The sequence below is a fragment of the Belonocnema kinseyi genome, chromosome 3, assembly GCF_010883055.1.
Source record: "Belonocnema kinseyi isolate 2016_QV_RU_SX_M_011 chromosome 3, B_treatae_v1, whole genome shotgun sequence".
Classification (NCBI taxonomy): domain Eukaryota; kingdom Metazoa; phylum Arthropoda; class Insecta; order Hymenoptera; family Cynipidae; genus Belonocnema; species Belonocnema kinseyi.
Window position 1 is genome coordinate 53266369 of NC_046659.1, and position 7159 is coordinate 53273527.

General features: G+C 32.4%; 1 protein-coding gene across 2 annotated transcripts in view; it reads right to left on the minus strand.

Moving 5' to 3' along the window:
* LOC117169059 (LIM/homeobox protein Lhx5) overlaps positions 1-6924 on the minus strand; it is a 74471-nt gene extending 67547 nt beyond the window's left edge. For both annotated transcript variants that reach the window (XM_033355161.1, XM_033355160.1), the window contains exon 1: positions 6822-6924. The gene's annotated coding sequence lies outside the window, so the exon portion shown is untranslated. The remainder of the gene's footprint in view (positions 1-6821) is intronic.
* Between the last annotated feature and the right edge of the window lie 235 nt (positions 6925-7159).

Consider the following 7159-nt stretch of genomic DNA (forward strand, 5'->3'; position numbering starts at 1 on the left):
TCCACCACCAAGTAAGTGTGTGGAGGGTGTGTAAAGGAATAAAGAAGGTGTAAGAAAAATGTAAACCCTTAGGGGACACATTAGAAGCTTCCACTGAAGTACTTATTTGCTGTGTACGGCTATAATAGTATATAATGTATATGTAAATTTTATTCCTCAATTTAATCAATAGTTCATAACTCGTAAAGAATCGCCAAAAATAACCAAATCAACCAGCAAGTTGCAAATTAATTTATAACTGGAACATTCGAATCATATAAGAATAAAGTATTACAAGATTAATTGTAAAAATTTGTTATACCACATTTTGTATTCCCTTAATAAATTAATAGCAAAATTGACAGTCTTAACGACAGTTGGAAGATAAATTAATCTCAGTTGATTAATGACAATTAGTTTTCCATTCACCATTAAGTATTCACCAAAAGTTTTATTTTTAACATATTTTAAATTCAATAAGAACTAAAATATATGAATTTAAGTACATTTTGAACGTACATTTTTTTACAAACTGTTTTTTTCATACATATCTTTTTAGATTATTTGTACGTAGTTATATGCATGTGTGGCCTCAATACATCTGAAGAAAGTTTCTATTATTTCTATCTTCTGACCTTTAAATATCTTCGACTGACTTAACCCTTAATATAACGTGTTGCCATTGATCACTGTCTCGCCGGACGTGACCATTAACTATCGAGTTGCCTGCAGTCCGAAAAGTTTATGATCTTTGACGGTACGCGATTGTGAAAAGATAACTCGCGGTGTTATCACCGTGTTTTCCGGCAGCTCTGATTGATTAGCATCGGCACTCTTTACGGTGAATTGAAAATTAATGCTGCTTGTAACGGCTCTCAGACATCGTAGACTAGTGTTGTGATTGTGTATGCCACCGAAAATTTCATCTTAGATAAAAAAGCGATCATCTTGTTAGAATAAAAAAAAAATAAGTCAGAGATGTGCTTTTCTTTCTAATTATAAATGACATTATAACGAAATGATATTCAATATATTTTATCACTGTTGAATTTTATTTTTCATATCTATCCATTTTTCATTAAATAAATATTTCTAAGTGTCTAAAACGAGAAAAGATCATACATTTACATTTACAAGAAAGTGTATTTTTCTTATTATGTTGGCGGTATAGTATATAGCTTTCCAACACAGTAAAGACGAATGACTTAATTCTTTACACTTTCGAATTATTTCCATCGAAATTTAAGCGAAATTTCTTTGAATATAAGCCACAATAAGTAAATTCAGATAGTGAGTAGTCATCAATTTAGAATTTTAGACCTATGTGGCTTAAACCCAGGAAAACTTGGGATTGTGCCAAAGGAGTTTTAAGATGTATAACAAATTTAAGAATATATTTGCTGTTGACAGTGACAATGTGACAGAAAGAAAAAGATGCATAAATTTGTATTACGAATAGTTTTGAATTCAGGCAATTTATTCTCCACACTGAAACAAAATAAGATAAAATAAATTGCCGTGGTAATATTGACTTTTTTCTATGAAACTTTTAAGGCCTGAAGATCTGAGTAGAACTAAAGATACATTTTCTTAAAATCAAATATTATTAGGTCAGGACAATTCTATATAACATGGAGAAAAGGATATCGCACAATGATATCACAAAACCTTTGTATTAACATAAAGCGCAATTTGATAACGTACGAGCAGGTTTCGGAGCTTTTACGATATTATAAATGTTTTCTCCGTGAAGGGCAAATGCTCTGAAAATATTTCTGATACTTATGTTAGGGGCCGCTCAAATTTTTAACGCCTAAAATTAAGGCTATTTTTTTAAATTAAACTGTGAAGCCAGATTGAAGCCCATTCTTTTATTTAAAGGGAGTGTCTACACGTTCCGAAAAAATTCGGCTATTCTTACCGAAATTTCGGTGCGACGAGCCCCTTTTCAAGATCACCTATTCGTACTAAAAAAATCTGCCTATTTGTACCGAAATTTCGGTACATGTTTAGCCATGGCCTCATTTAAAACTAGATCTTTTAAGCCTATCAATTAGTTTAAAACAAGACAATCATTCTTAACAAAAAACTTTTATTATTTGTACTCAAAAGATTTTTCCATGCACTTTGAAAATCTGTGAACAAAATTTGAAACTTGCTCAGTCACTAAAATTAATCACAATTCATATATGAGATAAGGAAACACAGAATTTAAAAGTTTTTATTTTGTGCATGTAAAGACTGCTAATATTAAAAAGTTAAAAATTGAAATAAATTTTTCGTATATAAGACTTAACTTGTAGGAGATACATCTGAAGTCGTGAAACTTGCACGGAGAAAACGATATCGCATGAATTGCAATATATACCGTAATTCCTGCGCTATATATCGTAATTATTGAATTAGAATAGCATAAAATCGTGATATCGTACTTGAAAGATTTTACATTATATTATTATTTTATTGTATTGTATATACGATGGTTCTAGTAGTCGCCAAGCGATGTTAGTGCATTATAATATCGTACGAAGCTCCGGAGCCTGCTTGTATACGTTATCATATTGTGCTTTATTTCCATACTTTTTTTTCATTTTTTTTTCAATGTGTTTTTTATTTATTTCAATATCTGTTTCTCCATGTGGTAATAAACTTCAGAACGTACCTGCGCGAACTTTTTCTAAAATCCTCCACCAGAAGTTGTAAAAAGTTCACGTTCTTCATTTAATTAAACGGCGCATACTTTTTCTTTCTAATATTTTTTAAACTTAACTTTTCAACAACAAAAAATTAAGCGCTATAGTACAAAAAATAGAGCACATTATTTTATTATTTCTGATATTAAAAAATATTATTAATGGGTCAAACGAGTAAATGTCATATTTAATTAAGAAATAAAATAAAAATACTTTAAACTTTTACAAGATTGCACACTGAAGAAAATGGTTTAGCTGTCCTAGCTAAATGTTAAGCTGTCACTTGTTTTCCAACCAAAAAAATGTCTAAAAATATGGCGATTTTCACAAAAAAGAAGACTAACACATCCTTCCGGGTGACTGAAAATAAATACAGACCCTATCCATTACAGTTTGCAGTTTGAATCGCTTTAATATCTGTATTAGAACTGAAGATAATATAGTTGCACATTTTTGTACTTTTAAGCAACAATTTTTATTATTTTATAATTTCTCAACTGTAACTGGTTCACAACAGTTTTCCTCACACTCATGAATTTTTTTTAATTTTTCCCATCGCACCTTGTATAAGAAATAATGCTCTAAACTTGACTGTTCTTAAATGTACCCGAAAATCCTTACTTTTTTGTATATTTCTCAGTTTGCTAAGCACAAAAATTTTTTTACATAAACATCTTCAAGCTCATTTACGTAGAATACTTTCAGCTGTTTTTTTGTTGTGCTAGCATACTTTTGACTGAGTTGTTAAGCTTCAAAGCCGCAGATGCCTATAGTTTTCTCGCCGATATTAAGTATCCAGCGGGTTTAGCTAAATGTTTCCATCTAGAAATAATCTAGTTAAATAAGCTAGATAATTTCTGGATAGCAAAATTAAGTAAACCAGATAGAAATGTAAGTGAAACAGCTATATTTTTGTAGAAAACAAAATCCAGCTAAACCATTTTTTTCAGTACAATGTATTTTGAATAATATTTCAATAATTTCAAAAGAATTCAAAGGACTTCAATCGTTTATGAGGGTTTTTCGAAGGAAATCAAAAATGTTTGAAGTATTTTTCTTGTTTGATAGCAAAAATCTTTTCTATGCAGTGCGACAAACCTAATGGCTAAAAAAATAATAACATAAAAATATTTTCTATACAATTTAGGATTAATTTTAAACTAACTAAAGTTAGTTGAAAGATTCCAAGGGATTTTGAAATATTTCGAACGATTTCAAAAGGAAAACGAAGACAAATCAAAATATTGTATAGTTGTTTAAAAATACTTCAAAAGGGTCTGGCAACGTGTACCGAATTTTCGCTACGAATAGTCAATAGTCGCGGATTCATCTGGTACGAATGACAGGACCTAGAAGAAGCTATTTGTGCCGAGATTTTGGTACAAATAGCTGCATTGTTCAGTAAGTTTAGAGCCTAGAGACTCTAGACTCTAGAGTCCAGACACTCTCATTTCGGCAAGTGATTTAAAATGATTAAAACAACGAGTTTTACAGACCCAGATGTCTTTTATGCATATTCTTACACGATGATGAAGCTTTTAATCTTGTGATATATTTTTCTGTTCAGGGTCAACCTGATGCTCGTGTCACTGATCTTATTATTCATATTTGCTCCCTCACACACGATAGTGTGAACGATTCTTTAGTTATAGATATAAGAGCTAAAACGGCAGCTGCCATAATGAAATTCTTTAAATTCTATGTGGGAAGATTACAATTACTTTTTAAATTTTATTATGATTTTTCATAAAAGCAAAATTATTCCAATATTGATAAAATACAGAAATTATTGAAACATTTAAAGCTGACTATATATTATTATAGCTCTATTCTCATATAACAGCACCTTGTCAGACCGTCTTAAGTATAGACGGTCTAGATTCGGTCTAGCTAGCCGATCTCTCTACACTTAAGACTGCCACGAAACTTTTCCACACGGGTCTTTTAGTTAACGCTCCGAATACATTTTAGAATTATTTTTTTAAAAATTTTAACTAATATGCGCTGCGGTTGGTAGAGACCCGTCTAAACATTCAATATAAAATAGCTAAATTGTAATAGAAATGCTTATTGCTTACATCTAGAAAATTTGTTCGCTCAATGTGTTCATCAGCAGCATGCAAATTAGGTTCGAAATCAACAAAAAAATATGGAACAAACGGAAGTTTCACTAATGAGCGATTATTTTGTTTGATGTACATTTTTGATTCAGACATGAGCTTAAATCTTCGTGTATATAATTATGTGTTATAGTACCTGAATTGATTTACAGTGGGTACCAAAAGTATTCGTCCACCTCTTTTTTTATGACTGAATAAATTCTCTTAATTTTAATTGTACCAGAGCTAAAAGAATATCTCTTTAAAAGGTTGATTGTTTTTGGAATTCTGTTTAAAATAAGGCCAGGGTGAAGCCAATTTGTCTAGTTTTTAAGTAGATATTGCAAAAATAGTGTAAATTTTAACGTTTTCCTAAATTTACAATAACTTCCGAAATAGTCAACATTTTTCAATGTTCTTGGGCTCATTTTGAAGTTTTTTTCACCGCATCACAACAGCTTACGAGTATAAATTGTAAAAAAATCTCTTTTCGAATTGCAAGTACTTGAAGTTGTAATAAAAAAGTTGGATAAATTTGAAAACATCTTATCTGTAGGCAAATCAGAATAAAACTTAAATAAATATATATTTTGGGTGAACTACATAGAAACTTCATGATTATATGTTTCATACATATTTCATATATATTTCATTTATATTTAAAAAAATATTTTTGGTACCAAAAATAATATTTTAATTTTCCCAACTTTTTTGTTACAACTTCAAGTTCTTGCAATCAAAAAATAAATTAGTTACAATTTATACTCGTAAGCTGTTGTAATACGGTGAAAGAAACCTTAAAATGAGCGCAAGAACATTAAAAAATGATTGACTATTTCGGATGTTGTTGAAAATTTAATAAAACGTTGAAATTTACACTACTGTTGCAATATCTACTTTAAAACTAGACAAATTGGCTTCACCCTGGGATTATTTTAAACAGAATTTCGAAAACAATCAACATTTTAAGAAGACATTTTTTTAGCTCTGGTATAATTAAAAATTAAGAGAATTTATTCAGTCATAAAAGAAGAGGTGGACGAATACTTTTGGCACCCACTGCATATTACCTGCCAATCATACCTTCCCCATACGGTATCTTGATTTTTGCTCTAAAAACTTTATCGCTTTCAAACAAAATTTTATATAATTCCAAATCACGTGATTTGTGGGAAAAATAATCATTATTCTGAAAAATAACCTTTTCAATATCGACCACATTTGTATTATCCTGCTATCCGTTTTGCTACATATCCTTCGAATTTTGAATCAATCCTTTAGAGTATTTGACAACACAGTTGTATTGTATTTAAAAGTACAAATTCTGTGTCAAAAGGAAACTATGGCATTGACGCCTTGAGCTTCTGATAAAAGGCTCAAGGACCTTTATAATCTCTACCCTTATGACCTATATACAATATCCTTCCTGTAAATTTCTTAGGAAATTGTGCGTGTCATTGTTTATATAAATTCTGTGAAAAGGTACGGTACCAACCAACAAATATTTATTGCCTCTCATTACACAGTTTGAAAAATTCTTTACAAATCCTGTTACAATTTACTGATAGACCTTATTTAACAAAAGTTACAATTAAGAGCTCTAATTCCCTTAGCCCCTTAACTGAAAACTAAATCCCAAAATTACGAGAATTTCCAAAGAACTTCAAACCCCCCTTTTATATTACCTGAACCTTAGCCATCAACAAAACAATCATTCATCAAACAAACCTTTCTACATCTTCCATTTCCCCTCAAAGCCACGCTCCTTAACCCGCCCATTGTCTCCCAAACAAAACAACAAAAGTTCTCCAGACGATACCTATTTTGACTCAACCTCAGAACAATTGCCAAGACATCTCTCCTTTAACTTTAACAGAAGGAAGACCAAAAGTCATAAAAATGTTTTACTTTATTTTTCTCTGGCAACGAAGACTCTCCAAGTGTCCAACCCAACTCAATGCTCAATACGTCTCTCATTGTCCGTCGCATAACAATACGGCAACCGTATCGCAATAGATCATAAGATGATTGTGACATGCTGTATGCTTACCTATGTTATGAGACTGGGTGACGGGCAGGGGTGCGCAACAAGACCCCCCGAGGGTCGCGACCCTTATTCGGGGGGTGCCAGCCACTACCCCTCCAGTGGCCCCACCACCCCCACCCCCGGCGCCACCGTACCCCTCCACCTCCCCAGCCGCTGCTGCGGCCGCCACTATCCCTACCACTCCTTCAGCGGGCCCAGGAGCACAACCAGACCCACCCTCCACAGGCCCGTATCGGCCGAAAGGTCCCGAGGGCCCCAGTGCACCCACTTTTACTGCCGTTTTAATCCCAGAAACCGGGAATTGCACTTCCCGTCGCACTGGCCAAATCGCCACACTTGCT